At 38.9% G+C, this 15,391-nt stretch overlaps 1 long non-coding RNA gene across 1 annotated transcript; it reads left to right on the forward strand.

Annotated features, from left to right (window-relative positions):
* Positions 1-2,365: 2,365 nt before the first annotated feature.
* Positions 2,366-15,119, forward strand: LOC113942948. The gene is made up of 3 exons (XR_003526124.1): positions 2,366-2,408; positions 2,441-2,534; positions 15,100-15,119. It is a non-coding gene; the product is annotated as an uncharacterized LOC113942948 (long non-coding RNA).
* Positions 15,120-15,391: the final 272 nt, after the last annotated feature.

Consider the following 15,391-nt stretch of genomic DNA (forward strand, 5'->3'; position numbering starts at 1 on the left):
CTCACAGGGAAGTCTACTGCCTTCCCAGGACCAGGGTGAGGGATATTAGCAGGAGACTTCCCAAGACAATTCAACCCTCTTATTATTACCCACTGTTGGTAGTACAGGTTGGCAGTGATGAGATCAATAAAAGACATAGCAGGGCAATTAAAAAGGACTTTAAGACTTTGGGTCAATTAGCTGATGGGACAGGAGCACAAGTGGTGTTCATGTCAATTCCTGAAGGAATGAATGAGGAGAGGAGTAAGGAAAGCCATTTTATCAATAGGTGGCTAAACAATTGGTGCCACAAGTGGATTTTTTTTTTTTTTTTGATCATGGGGCAAAACTTATCGTACAAAGCCTGCTGGAGTCAGATGGGCTTCATCTACCTAGCAAGGGCAAAAGAAACCTGACATATAAGTTGTCAGGGCTGATCAAGAGGGCTTTAAACTAGGTTTGAAGGGGGAAGGGAGTGAAACCAGGCTCTTCAGAGATGAGCCTAGGGGTGGAAAGCCAGAGTTAGAAGTGAAATCAGCAGCCCAACTAGAATGCATGTACACCAATGCACGCAGTATGGGTAACAAACAAGAGGAACTGGAAACCATTGTGCAACAGGAAAGCTGTGATATAGTTGCCGTCACGGAAATGTGATGGGATGACTCGCATGACTGGAATGCTGCAATGGATGGTTACATGCTCTTCAGAAGAGATAGGCAAGGTAAGAGAGGTGGAGGGATGGTTCTATGTGTTAGCGAGTCTCTTGACTCTCTAGAACTTGAAGTCAGTGACAATAAGGTTGAGTGCTTATAGATCAGAATCAGAGGGAAGGCCAACAAGGCCAGCATCCTGGTGGGAGTCTGTTATAGACCACCCGACCAGGATGATGAGGCTGATGAATTATTCAGCAGCATACAAGCAGTTGGTGGAGGTTTCAAAATCACCAGCCCTTGTTCTTGTGTGTGACTTTAACCTGCCGGATGTCTACTGGGAACTTGACATGCAGCAAAGAGGCAGTCTAGGAGATTCCCAGAGTGTGTGGAGGATAATTTCCTGTTGCAGTTGATAAATGAACCTACTGGGGCTGGGGTCTCATTAGACCTGATGTTTACAGAGAAGGGCTGGTGGGAGATGTGGCGATCCAAGGCTGTCTGGGGCACAGTGACCATGAAATGATAGAGTTTTCAATACTTGGAGAAGTAAGGAAGGGCATTAACAAAACCTCTACCCTGGACTTCCAGAGGGCAGGCTTTGACCTATTTAGGAGGCTGGTTTGGAAAGTACCTTGGGAAACCACTCTTATAAACAAAGGGATCCAGGAAAGTTGGGCATACTTCAAGAAAGAAATCTTGAAGGTGCAGGAGTAGGCTGTCCCTATGTGCTGAAAAGTGAGCTGTTGAGGACGACCAGCCTGGTTGAACAGGAAGATTTTGCAGGAAATTAGGGAGAAAAAGAGAGTCTATTGTCTTTAGAAAAAAGGACAGGCTACTCATGAAGTGTTTAGAAATGTAGTTAGGTCATATAGAAAGAAAATTAGAGACGCAAAAGCACAATTTGAACTTAATCTGGCCACTTCTGTTAAGAACAACAAAGAGTGTTTTTATAAATACATCAAGAGCAAAAGGAGGGGCAAGGAAAACCTCCATTCTTTGTTGGACATGGAGGGGAACATAGTTACCAAAGATGGGGATAAGGCTAAGGTACTGAACACCTTCTTTGCCTCAGTTTTAATGAGACAGGTTGTCCTCAGGAACACTGACTTCCTGGGCTGGTAGACAGCAACAGGGAGCCAAATATTCCCCCTGTTATCCAGGAGGAAGAAGTTAGTGACCTTCTGAGCCACTTGGATCCTCATGAGTCTATAGGACTAGATAGGATCCATCCTATGATGATGAGGGAACTGGCAGAAGAGCTTGCCAAGCTGCTCTCCATCATTTATCACCAGTCCTGGTTCACTGGGGAGGTCTCAGATGATTAGAAGTTGGAGAATGTGACACCCATCCAAAAGAAGATCTGGAAGGAAGACCCGGAAAACTACAGGCCTGTCAGCCTGACCTCAGTGACTGGCAAGGTTATGGAGCAGATCATCCTAAGTGCAATCACATAGCACCTACAGGATGGACAAGGGGTCAGACCCAGCCAACATTAGGAAGAGCAGGTCCTGCCTGACCAATCTGATCTCCTTTTATAACCAGGTGACCCACCTGGTGGATGAGGGGAAGGCTGTGGATGTAGTCTGACTGGACTTCAGCAAGGCTTTTGACACCCTCTCCCACAGCATACTCCTGGAAAAGCTGGCAGCCCACGGCTTGGACAGGGGCACTCTGTGCTGGGTTAGGAACTGGCTGGAGGGTCAGACCCAGAGAGTGGTGGGGAATGGTGCTGCATCCAGTTGGCAGCTGGTCACTAGTGGTGTCCCCCAGGGATCAGTGTTGGGGGACTGATATCCCCCAGGGATCAGTCCTTCTTAATATCTTTATTGGTGTTTTGGATGAGGGAATTGAGTCCACTATTAGCAAATTTGCAGATGACACTAAGTTGGGGGGGGAGTATCAGTCTACTGGAGGGTGGAAAGACCTGCTGGATATGTGGGCTGAATCCAATGGTATGATGTTTAACACAACCAAGTGCTGAGTCCTGCAATTTGGCCACAACAACTCCATGCAGCGCTACAGGTTGGGCACAGATTGGTTGAAGAGTGATCAAGCAGAGAGGGACCTGGGTATTCTAATCAACAGGAAGCTGAACATGAGCCAGCAGTGTGCCCAGGGGGCCAAGAAGGCCAATGGCATCCTGGCCTGGATCGGGAGTAGTGTGTCAGCACGAGTTAGGCCACACCTTGAGTAGTGTGTCCAGTTCTGGGCCCCTCAGTTGGGGAAGGACACTGAGGTGCTGGAGAGCGTTCAAAGAACGACAATGAGGCTGGTAAAGGGACTGGAGCACAGGCCCTATGAGGAGAGGCTGAGGGAGCTGGGGTTGTTTAGCCTGGAGAAGAGGAGGCTCAGGGGAGACCTCATCAATCTCTACAACTCCCTGAAAGGAGGTTGTAGCCAGGTGGACATCGGTCTCTTCTCCCAGGCAACCAACAGTAGGACAAGAGGGCACAGTTTTAATCTGTGTCAGGGGAGGTTTTGGTTAGACATTAGAAAGAAATTCTTTACAGAGAGAGTGATCAGACATTGGAACGGGTTGACCAGGGAGGTGGTGGAGTCACCATCCTAAATACCATCTTAAATACCTGGAGGTATTTAGGAAGAGAGTGGATGTGACACTTGGTGTCATGGTCTAGTTGACAGGCTGTAGGGTTATGGGTTGAACTTGATGATCTGAGAGGCCTTTTCCAACCTAGTTCATTCTGTGATTCTATGAACTTCTACTTAGGAATATTTTCTCATTTTTTCATGTTATCAGTTACTCTTTGAATTTAGTAGAAATATGTTGATTTCTCAATGAAAAGGTAGACTAAGTTTTTAGATCTTTTTTATCTTTTGTTTGCATTAAATTCAGCTGTTAATTTTTTATCAATATTTTCACACTTATGGTTACTCAACTCATCTTAATGCCACAGTAACACCCTGTTGCGTAATTTTCAGAAAAAATAATAGAAAAAACAAAATCTAAAAATTTTCTTACTGAAGAAAACAAGGTTCAGCTCACTTATGATGATATAATTCAAAAGGATAGCAGAGTCCCCATCATGGTATTCCTTTATAGTTTTTCTTTTGTGATTCCTCAAGTGCTTTTCCGTTATCTTTCAGAATGTTTTTTGGATGTCAAAGTTATAGCAAAGCAACACTGTACAAAAATGGTGAGTGATCTATAGATAACTAATGAAATATATTACAGATAAAAATATACTGCATTTATGTATCAGTGTTCTTTATGTATCAGTTTAAGAAGGATGGGCCTGAGCCATTCTGTTATTAAGTTCTCCAAAGCACTCAACAAAGTCCATTTAATGTGTTCTTTGAATCTTTATCATGTACAAAGTATATGTACTACTGACACTTTTTGATACCTTTTATTAATGTCGTGCAATGATCGGTACTAGAGTGGAATCTGCAGCATGAAGCGTGGTAATTTATTTAAAACAGCATTTTAGAAATTTTAACAGAACTTCAAATATATTTGATGATCATTAAAATATAGGTGAAAATCATCCCAGTCATAAGTAATTAACAACTATACTACTATATAAATTGTCATCATTGCCTTGACCTTTATTTAGCACAAAATAGCACTAATTCAAAGCTTGAAATTGTTTTATATGCACTGTTTTTTTCACTTATTTTTCCTTTAGCTACAATTCGTTTAAAAAAGTTCAGAAACACAGACCATTTAAAAGATGTTCCTTATCTTTCTTTCTTTTTAAATTACAAAGTAGCAATATATGTGATTCAAATATATTATAGCAATACTGGACATTATTTTCTCTTGTAAGTATAGATGACAATTGTTGGGGTTTTTTAGGGGTTTTTTTATGTTAATAATTTCCCTATTGATGATTAAAAGACACTTTCAAAGATCTGTTGCTTATTAGCATTTCCATAGATTCCATGAATTCATTTCCATAATTGTAAAATTAGTTGCTATATCTAAGAAAAAAGTAATATATTTGTCTTGTGTCTGGATCTCTAATTCAGTGGCCTCCGATGAATCATTGCAACACTTACATTGAATGTCTTCAGACAGGCACATTTTTGGACAACTTTCCGTAGCCTAATCCATATTGCCAGCTGCATGGTTTCTTCCTCTCTCAAGAAATATTATTTCTTGGTCAGTCTCCTGGGAATATATACTGCTTCTACTCTCAGAGATTTTCAAGACCCAAACAGATGAAGCCCCAGCAACCTGGTCTAACTTTATAGCTGACCCTGCTTCAAGTAAAGGTTGGACTAGAGACTTCCATATATCACTTCCAACCCAAAGTACTCAATGTTCCAATGAATAAGTGAGTGGTCTTGGAAATTGTTATCTAGTTCTTTTATCACTAACTTGTCTTTAGAGAGCATTAAAGAGATTATAGCATTCTTTACCGAAGTCTTGATTCATGAAATATTTCTTATACTTTTTGCAATTTATGTTAAATGACCACTGGAAGCAAACTTGTCTCCTACGTATTATTTTCCTTATCACATCAGGTCCTATATATTGTGCATAACCCACTTTCTTAAATGGTATTATTCAGTTTTTTAAAATGGGTTTATACTTTTTTTCATATTTATTACTCAGAACTACAATACTTTCAGGGACTAAACATGATCAAGCAAGTTTCATGGGTCTTTTCATTTTGTCCTCCCTGTGTCAATATTTACTATAATTCTTTCATAATTTTATAGATTGAAATTTAACATCCACAAAAATTCTGCTGATTATAGCAATAGTAGATTATTAGTACCATTGAATTCATGTTCATTCAGCTCAACATTTCTTACATATATATCTGTTAAATATTAAGTCAAGACCTGCTCCAAATTTACTCTTGAATATGTTATAGAAGTTAGGGATCAGTTTCACTTTTACTAATTTGTTACTTCCCTTAATTCTTTTCACTTAGCTCAGGACAATAATTGACATTGTGAAACTGCAGCTATAAAGACAAACAAGATCATCAAATTGCACATTAACACACTCAGATGAAGGGTCTTGTCACTGTGTTCGAAGTCACCAGCTCCTAATCAGTTGTAAACTGTGATGGTTGTATAGGAAGCTGGCGAGGACCACAGAGCCTGGGTACAAATAGAAGCCAGGAAATGGGCTGCGATGATGAAAGATACCTTCTTCTTCCCATGTTACTATAGGAAGGAGCAACATGACTCCGCAGTTTCCTTTACACTGGCATATCACAAAGTGATGTGATAATATTTGATAAAGGTGAATAATACATATTCAGGATGAAAGCATAGTTCTAACCAGGAAAAGAATAAATTATGTTTTGTACTCAGTTAATTTGTGGTCAGTTAGTACTGACAGTAGAACCAATGATATTAGATTGCTTTTTTGTAAATTTTTTTTGGCCATTTAGGTAGATAACTGAGTTTAAATTACTGCATGAATTTTACTTAGTCTTTTTCCTTTTCTCATTCCTTTCTTTTTCCAGTTTGTTCTTTCTAATTAAACTTCATATACTTGCTGTAAAAGCCAGAAAGAATAAACTGCAAGCATATTCATAGGTTTCCCACAGGAAAAAAGAAAAAGAAGAAAAAAAAGTAGCTTTATCTGTCACATCAGAAGCTTTAAAAAGCCTAGACATTTTATAATTCCCATGCACTCTTAATCTACTTTGTGCATATTACACACTTAGATTTTTCTAAATTTATTGTAATTAGACCTATGTATTACAAAGGGACTACTCATATTGCTCCTACCTAATCTCTAATTTATATGCAGAAGAGTAAAGCTAAAGAGTTTAAGATTTTCACATTTAATGTTCTTTTTACCTAATCAAGTTATACAGCTTAGTAGCTTCCTTCCCTGTGGTTCACAGTGCCTCTCTTTTTTTTTTTTTTTTTTAATAAATCAACATATTCCTAGGAAGGCATTAATGCTACTTCTGTAACCTTTCTCTATTCACTGAGTGTTCTCTGGGGATACAGTAAGTCATCACTCAGAAATAAATGTTGCATGAGTAACCCCTTATAAATAATCAGTTTATAGTTGAAGAACTAGTGAATCCAGATTATGTTTAAATGAAATTGCACTCACTTTGTGTTGTCCTCCATTCTTCTCTCAAAACAGTATTAAAATTTTGACTACAAAGGCTGTGGGAGATGTGTGTAAGTAAAACTGGATTAACTTTGTGAACTCCTTCACAGAATCAAGGCTTTGTCACCAGAATTGGTTCTGATGGTCCAAGAGGCTAATTTAAACACAGCATATCCCACTGAATCATTTTGACAAAATATCCCCCATCAGCAACTCACGTGATCATTTAGTAAAAAGCATAATTTCCTACTGACTGGTTATAATAATTACTGACATGAATTCTCAAAATAAAAGTGCTGCTTATCTACTTTCTTTACCTTAAAATATTACACTCAGAAACATATAGTACAATGTCTGTAAAGATAGCTTTAAGTTTGAAAACAAATAAATAAGCCCAAGTTATCATTAGTTAATTAATTTTGGGTTATTAAAAAAAAAAATGCTTTTATTTCTTATTTGGCTTCAGATGTTTGGTGCTTCCTCATCAGATTGAACTATTTTTCCTTTTTTTTCTTCTGAAAACACTAACAAAAATCATACCATGTTTAGACATGTTTTTCTTCTCAACTGAGTGGCAAATATTCTATATACAAGATAACTGAATTCCTGATTTTTTTTTTTTCAGAAAGAAAGAATTTTACAAAGACCATTATCAAGTTGTCATCTGTCATCTTTCCTATATGTATAATTTGACATCCTCTCTTCAGTGTTAGATTTAGGCTTCGTTCTTTGTTTGTTCACTGCTTATATTTATGGTCTTGAGAAAGATACATAGGATATTTATGGAACATTAACTTTATGGAAAATGGTTCAAGGCAGTAGCATTTGGAGGATTAAGTAAGAACAGAGGAAAGAATGAAAGCTTGCCTGTCAGAAAGCATATGAAGAAACAGGAAACAAAATCATGAGTTTAGTTGATAGTGTCTTATGAAACACATTCTGAATTATCATTCAAACTACATAACAGTTGAATAAAGGAAGGAGCAAGAGAGATAAAGCATTATGAACTGACTGCAATGAAATCAGGAGTGTTGTTGAGTCTGGGGAGAACAGAGGGGTAGGGGGAATGTGTTTTTAGATTTGTTCTTACTTTTTGTTACGTTTCTCTATTTGATCAGTAGTGAACTTAATTAGCTTCCCCAAATCAAGTCAGTTTTGCCCATGACCATAATCAGAGAGTGATATCCTTCTCTTTATCTCAATCCATGAGCTTTTTGTCATATTTTTTCCCCTGTCCTCTTGAGGAGGGGGAGTGATTGAGCATCTTAGTGGGCACGTGGTGGTCAGCCAGGGCCAAATGACCACACTTATAGATGAAACAAACTTAAGATGAATAGTTGATACACCAGATAGGTGTGATGCTATTCAGAGGGACTTCAAAAAAACAGAGAAATGTGTAGACAGGAATATCACATAATTCACTACAGAACAAGTAGAAGATTTGCATCTTGGCAGAAATAATCCCATGCACTAATTCATGCTGGGAAGCATACCAACTAAAAAGCAATTTTGTATTGAAGGATGTGGAATTCCTGATGGACTGCAAGTTGACCAGGATCTAGTAACATGCCCTTGCTGACACAAATATCAACAGCCTCCTGGGCTGCCTTAAGAGGAATGTTGCCAGCAGGGAGATGATCCTTTCTTTCTTTTCTTTCCTGGGGAGACCACATCTGGAGTATTGGGTCCAAATTTGTCTTCCTCAGTACAAGAGAGACATGGACACACTGGGCCATGACCATGTCCAGCACAGATCGTGGCTGGTTTATGGGAAAACGGCTAGTGGTCTGGAGCATCTTTCATATGAGTACATGCTGAGTGAGGAGGAGCTTCTCAGCTTGGAGAAGAGAAGGCTCAGTAGGATCTTATTCATGTGGTTTAATAATTGATAGGAGCAAGATGCAATGGGACCAAGTTAAAACACATGAATTTTCGCCTGAACTCAAGGAAACACTTTTTTGAGTGTGAGGGGGGTTGAACACTGGAACAAGTTGCGCAGTTTCCACCTGGCAGGATACTGAAAATGTGACTAGAAATTGCCACAAGTAACCAACTCAAGTTAACATTGGTTGAGCAGGGGTTTTGGACTAGTATCTTGGTTTCACTCTAGACAGAAGCCAAGTCCCACACAACCACTCGCTCACTCTCCCACCATTCAGACTGGGGAGAGAATAGTTAGGGTAAAAGCTGGAGAACTCATGAGTTGAGATAAAGACAGTTTAATAAAGAAAGCAAAAGCTACACACACAAGCAAAGAAAAACAAAGAATTAATTCACTGCTTCCTATGAGCAGGCAGGTGTTCAGCCATCTCCAGGAGAACTGGGCCCATCACACGTAACGGTGACTTGGAAAGACAAATGCCATCACTCCAAACATCCCCCACATTCTTTCTTCTTCCCAACTTTATATACTGAGCATGATATCATATGGTATGGAATATCCTTTTGATCAATTTGGGTCACCTGTCTTGGCTGCGTCTCCTCCCAGCCTACCGTGCACCTCCAACTTCCTTGTCCGCTTGGCAGTACGAAAATCAAAAAAGACCTTGGCTCTGTGTAAGCCCTGCTCAGCAATAACAAAAACATCTCTATATTATCAACCCTGCGTTCAGCACAAACCCAAAATATCGACTCATACTAGCCATTATGAAGAAGATTAATTCTACTCCAGCCAAAATCAGCCCAACTAGGCAACCTCAAGAGTTGCTTTCCATTCTCAACTGTTCTGTGATTCTGTGATTTTTTGCTCTGGGCATGTAAATTTTTGGTGTTTTCAGATATGCTCCGAGATTTCCTGTAAAGTGAAAGAGAAATTGACAATCCTTCATTGACTTTCAGAGTGCATTCTTGACTTCTCTCTCTCTCTCTTTATTAACTCTTTAGGGAACTCAGGCAACATCAGAGAACAAGTAGTCCACTTACATGATGAAAGGTAAGGAACTAAACACCCTATAGAGGGAGAAGATCTCTTTCCTAGACTACAATGCAAAGTTATTCTAAAGAGTCTTTGGAGTCGAGGCTAAAGTTCCATGACATCTTCCTCTTTTGACATCTTTATAGGTGGATCTTCAGAAAACCAGACTCAAAAAGAGAGGGTCAGGAAGTACTCTTGGTTGGGCTACACCATCACCTAGTATTTACTATGAACTTTTGGGTTATAGGGATAATGTCTTGAGACTGAAGCACTGTAGGGTAAAATATTACACAGAAGATTCATTTGAGTTCTTTCTCATGCATGGTGCTGTGTATGTTCTCTCTGTCTGTCTGTAGAGAAGTAAGTTCCCTGCTGCAAGGGGACATGCCTAGGGGCCCCTACTGGGAGTCAAGTAGGCCATAAAACACAGGGGAGAATGCAGCCTTGAAAAGTTATGTGCATGCAAAAGCTGTTGTTATAAAAGCACAAAAATGGATTTCCACCTGCTGCATGATCATTCAGTGATGTATTGCAGTGTATTAGGGTCTCTGACTTCAAAAATAAACCTTTCCTTTAAACCTTAACCACCTGGGGTTACTGTACCTGGTGCCTGGGGTTACTGTGTGCATATCAGTTCTCACAGACGAACATAGACCAGATGAGTTACACTTCTTGAGTGACAATTTTGATATCTTATCTGAAACCACCACTGCTGAGATCTCTATGCTTTACTATCATTCCACTCAAAAACACAGGCTTACCCAAAATATTAACGTTCTCCAAAAGTATGCATCGTATAAATTTTAAGAATTGAATTCAAGGGTAGATGATGCAGATACTGCAGACTAAAGGAGGTTCATTAGCAGTTTAGAAGGTCAACATTTAATCTAAAATTGAGATGTGGTTTTACCTAACTGTTTAAACAAAACAGTATCTCTGTGACTGGGAGTATTTTGGGAACATAGAACAAATTATCTAATTACTTTTTTATGTGAAGTAGTTTATAATATTAAAATCCACACCTATGTGCAAAAGCTTCTGTGAAGTATCTTTATAAACACTTTTCAAAGATTACTGTTTAAACAAATCTCATGGGATGTTTTTGATATCGAAGATGCAGTCAATGATGTAACTCACAATGCACATATGCCTAATTTGGGCAGATTCTCTTAATGCACTCGGTATACCAGTTATATTTTTACATCCCCCAGGTTAGTGTGTATTCGAAATACATTAGAACACATCAAAACTAGACAACTATGCCTCTACAGCTAAAATGCAGAAAACAGTGGGCTTTTTTAAAGTCATAACATCTACATCCCTCTCTACTATACCTAGGTTCTTGGTCCACAGACATGAATTTAGAAAATAAAACTGATAAAATAAAAAGATACTTCATACTTACAGTTAAGCCCCACATCTTTTCCCTTGTCGTTGTGAGAGCCCTCTTCACAGTTTGCTTCATTCTGCCCCAAAAACATATCACATTTTTGGTATTGACCTGGTTACAGTGTAAAGAAATGTATCTGTGATGTAAAATCTGTGAGCTGGAAATCAGATTGTTTTAAAAATTGTGCAAGATGACTGACAATAATCTTTGAACATGAAAAGTAAAATATGTATCTCAAATCAGACTTACAAAAGGACACTTTTTTTTAAAAAAAAATTGTATTCCAAAATTGTTTCCTATAATTTAACAAATATTTTACAAGAGCTATGTTTTTATTTTCATTTATTTATTTTTTGGCATTGTTTTAAGGCATTATTTCACAGTAGTAATTTCTATTATCCCTAAAATAAATATTTGATATCAATATTGATATTAATGTGAATAGCTAGAAGTTAGAGACATAAAACATATATTGCTTTGGTTGGAGTGGAATGTGTACAGCAAGCATAAATCTTACTATGATTAGTTTATATGATAGAAAGTGTAGCTCCAAGCTGAAATAGAGGCTTTAGAATTGGGATTTTAGTAGCCAAAATTAGCTTTATTATATCTATTCTCTAAAAGAAGTCAAAGGCCAGTCCCTAATGGCTCAATTCATTTACGCCTAACCCCTTCCTCTTCTAGGGTTATTTGAAATGCCATAGAGTATCTGAAACAACTATGAGACTGAATCAAAGCCCAGGCTACATTTTCACCATGAAACAAAGGCTATACAGTTAGGATTTAATAAACCTGATATATAGTTCATTGACCTTATCTGGACACCAGGTGCCCACCAAGCTGCTCTATCGCTTCTCTTCCCAGCCAAATAGAGGAGAGAGAATAAGACGGAAAATTACTCATAGGTTGAGATAAAGTAGTTTACTAAAGCAGAAGTGAAAATTTGCGCATGCACAAGTGAAGAGGAAAATAACACTTTCTGGGAAACAGGGCTTCAGCACACGTAATGGTTGCTAAGAAAGTATACGTTGTAAATAATGAATACACCCCTTCCTTCTCCTTCCCTTAGCTTTTATATCTGAGCTGATGCCATATGATATGGAATTACCCTTTGGCTAGTTTGGATCAGCTGTCCTGGTTGCGTCCCTTCCCAGGGTGTTGTCCTTGACTGGGGAGGATGGTTGAGAGACAATGCTGGTGCTGTGCCAGCGCTGCTCAGTAGTAGCTAAAACACTAGTTTGTACTTTCTAACTACCAGTGCAAAGCACAGCACTGAGGGCTGCCATGGGGAAATGAACTTGATCTCAGCCAGACTCAACACACCTGCATAAAATTAAGTCTTCAATGTCTGTGTAGGATACGCTACATTTTCTCTATTACTCCTCCATATGGTCTTCCATAGGTCCTGAGCATAATTTCTAGCTTCATATGGATTTTTCAGATACCCTATAGCATTCGAGATGCACTGGTGGTGGTGTTTAACCCCATTTGGCAACTAAGCCCCGCACAGGCACTAACTACCTCCTTCTCAGGGGAATGCGGGAGAGAATCAAAAAGGTAAAAGTGAATGGAGTCACATCAGCCTGCTGACCTGTCACTAGTGGGGTTCCACAGGGCTCCATCTTGTGCCCTGTGCTCTTCAACACCTACATAAATTACTTGGATACAGGACTGGAGGGGATACTAAACAAGTTTTCAGGTGACACAAAACTGGGAGGGGTTGTCAACTCCCTCAGTGGCAGGGAGGCCCTGTAGAGGTACCTCAACAAGTTAGAGGACTAGGCAATTACCAACCATATGAAGTTCAACAAGGGAAAGTGTTGGATTCTGCATCAGTGATGGGGCAACCCTGGGTGTATGTACAGACTGGGGAATGAGATACTGGAAAGGAGGGCCATGGAAAGGAAGTGGCCAAAGGAGGGCAATGAAGATGGTAAAGGACCTTGAGAGGAAGCCGTATGAGGAGTGGCTGAGGTCACTTGGTCTAGTCAGCCTGGAGAAGAGGAGACTGAGGGGGGACTTCAATGCAGCTTACAACTTCCTCGTGAGGGAAAGAGGAGGGGCAGGCACTGATCTCTTTTCTGTGGTGGCCAGTGACAGGACCCAAGGGAATGGCCTGAAGTTGTGTCAGGACAGGTTTAGTCTGGATATTAGAAAACAGTTCTTCACCCAGAGGGTGGTTGGGTGCTGAAAAAAGATCCCGGGGGAAGTGGTCACAGCATCAATCCTGACAGAATTCAAGAAACCCTTGGACAATAGTCTCGGGCGCATGTTGTGCCTCTTGGGGATGGTCTTGCGTAGAGTCAGGAGTTGGACTTGATGATCTTTGTGGGCCCCTTACAACTTGGCATATTCTGTGATTCTGTGATTACTTCCAAGGACAGACATAAAACAACCTCCCTGGGTAACTTGTTTCAGTCTTTGTTGATCTTCATGGTAATTTGTATTTCCTTATATTTAATTAGAATTTATTGTTATTTTATGCATCTTGACCTATTGCCATCCTGTCATCACTGCACACATAGTACTTCGTATTTAAAATTTTTATCATTTTTATTGTAAAGTAGCGGTGAGTACACAGCAACATGGAATTAATGTCATATGGTTATCACTGACAGCTCTGGTTCTAGATGTCACAGATCTCTGCTTTGGCTACATTTGGTGTGACCAAAGTGTGCGTCACTGAAAAACCATTCTATAATTGTCTCAACTATTAGGTCTCTGATGGTCTCTGATAGTGTGCACTTGTCTGCTACATTTGGTTATGTCGCTGTTAACATGTCATGTAATATTTAGGAAAATCAGCTTTGCACAGTTATTGTCACTGACATTTTAGGTCTTTCTACCTCTCCACTGGTTCTTGTCACATTATCATCAAGCCATCAACTGCATGAATGCAGTCCATTTCTGCTCTTCTTCACTGACTCACCACAACCTGTATCCCTTTTTCCTTTAACGTCTGAAGTGCACATAGGGTATGTTGCTCTTTTTATTATGCTTTGCCTGGTCAGAGAATAAAAGGACCTTAGGCTTTAACAGGATTACTTTGTAGTATTTTTATGTCAGTACTGCCTCATGCCTCCCTTGCTGGCTGGACATCATCTCCATATGTTCAACTGTTGTTTGTAGATTTCATTACTGTTTTTATACCAGTATGAAACACTTTTTATTTTTATTTTTTTTCTTTAGGTTAGGATATTCTTCAGGATAATTTTATGCAATGTATTAAATAGAGAGAGCACAGATTTTGGGACTGGTCACCCAAACATTAAATTCATGCCAGTGAACAATTCCTCTATTAAACTGTTTCTTTCTCTTCTGCTTTGTACACAACTATTGCATTTTACTGTTGTGCATACCATTGCCACTATACAAAAATACTTCTTTTGTCATTTTGTAGCTTCCTAATTTGTTCACCAGAAGCAGCAGAATTAGTTACTTTGAATAATATTGGGGTTGTCTTACCTAGTGCTTGTTACTGTTGATCAACAATTGATACAACACATATAGATAGAATTGGTAAATTTGAAATTAAGCATCAAAGGAAGACATACTTCTGAACTATTCAAGCCTTACATATAATTTCTGTCTCTTATTTGAAATAAAATTTTGGTAGGCTTCTTCTTTATGTATTGACAGTGAAAATATCTGCAATTTTTTAGTCATATAATAAATTCTGAGTTTGCCAGAAATTATCAGGTAATCAGCTATTTCAGAAATGTCCCATGTTCCTGAACCCTTAATTTCATCATCTTGGAGTTATATTAGACAAAAAAAAAAATCCCATAATTTTTCAAAGCTATAGTATAGTAAATAGCCTCATTGAGAAAGTTATAGAAGGAATGTAAAGTATCTAAGGAGATCAATATGTAGAAACTATGAGGATTTACAAGCACACAGGAGGACTTCATGAACATGAATTCTTTCACATACTAAAAAAATATTACTTTAATATTTACCGTTAAGAAAAGGAACACTGCATGGAGAGATGAAACAGAAAAATAAGATGTGTCAAGTTATATTTTTTTTGTCAAAAGGCATGTTAGACAATGACACCTGGGTGTAAGCACTGTCAGTTCACATCAGCCTGATGCTGGATGGCTTGAAAAAGTGTTGAACTGCTGAAGGCAGAGCTGTATCTGCAGACTCTATTCATGCATCTGTCAGAAGTAAGAAAAAAATACTTCTTCAAACAAAACAAACAAAACAACTCTTGGTAAAAGGGAATTAAGCAAATGGTTGATCTCACAAGAAAGACCTGCAAAATTTCCTTTTTTTTTTTTTTTTAACTGTACAATCCAGCTGTTATGACACCACAGTGGTTTTGAAGCTCTTTCAGCCATTCTTCCACTGACCATTTAACTCCTGATCTCAGCTGATACGCATTTTCTTTATTGTGTTTG

This window comes from Corapipo altera, unplaced genomic scaffold (assembly GCF_003945725.1).
Source record: "Corapipo altera isolate COAL_440 unplaced genomic scaffold, ASM394572v1 0, whole genome shotgun sequence".
NCBI classification, from domain to species: Eukaryota; Metazoa; Chordata; class Aves; order Passeriformes; family Pipridae; genus Corapipo; species Corapipo altera.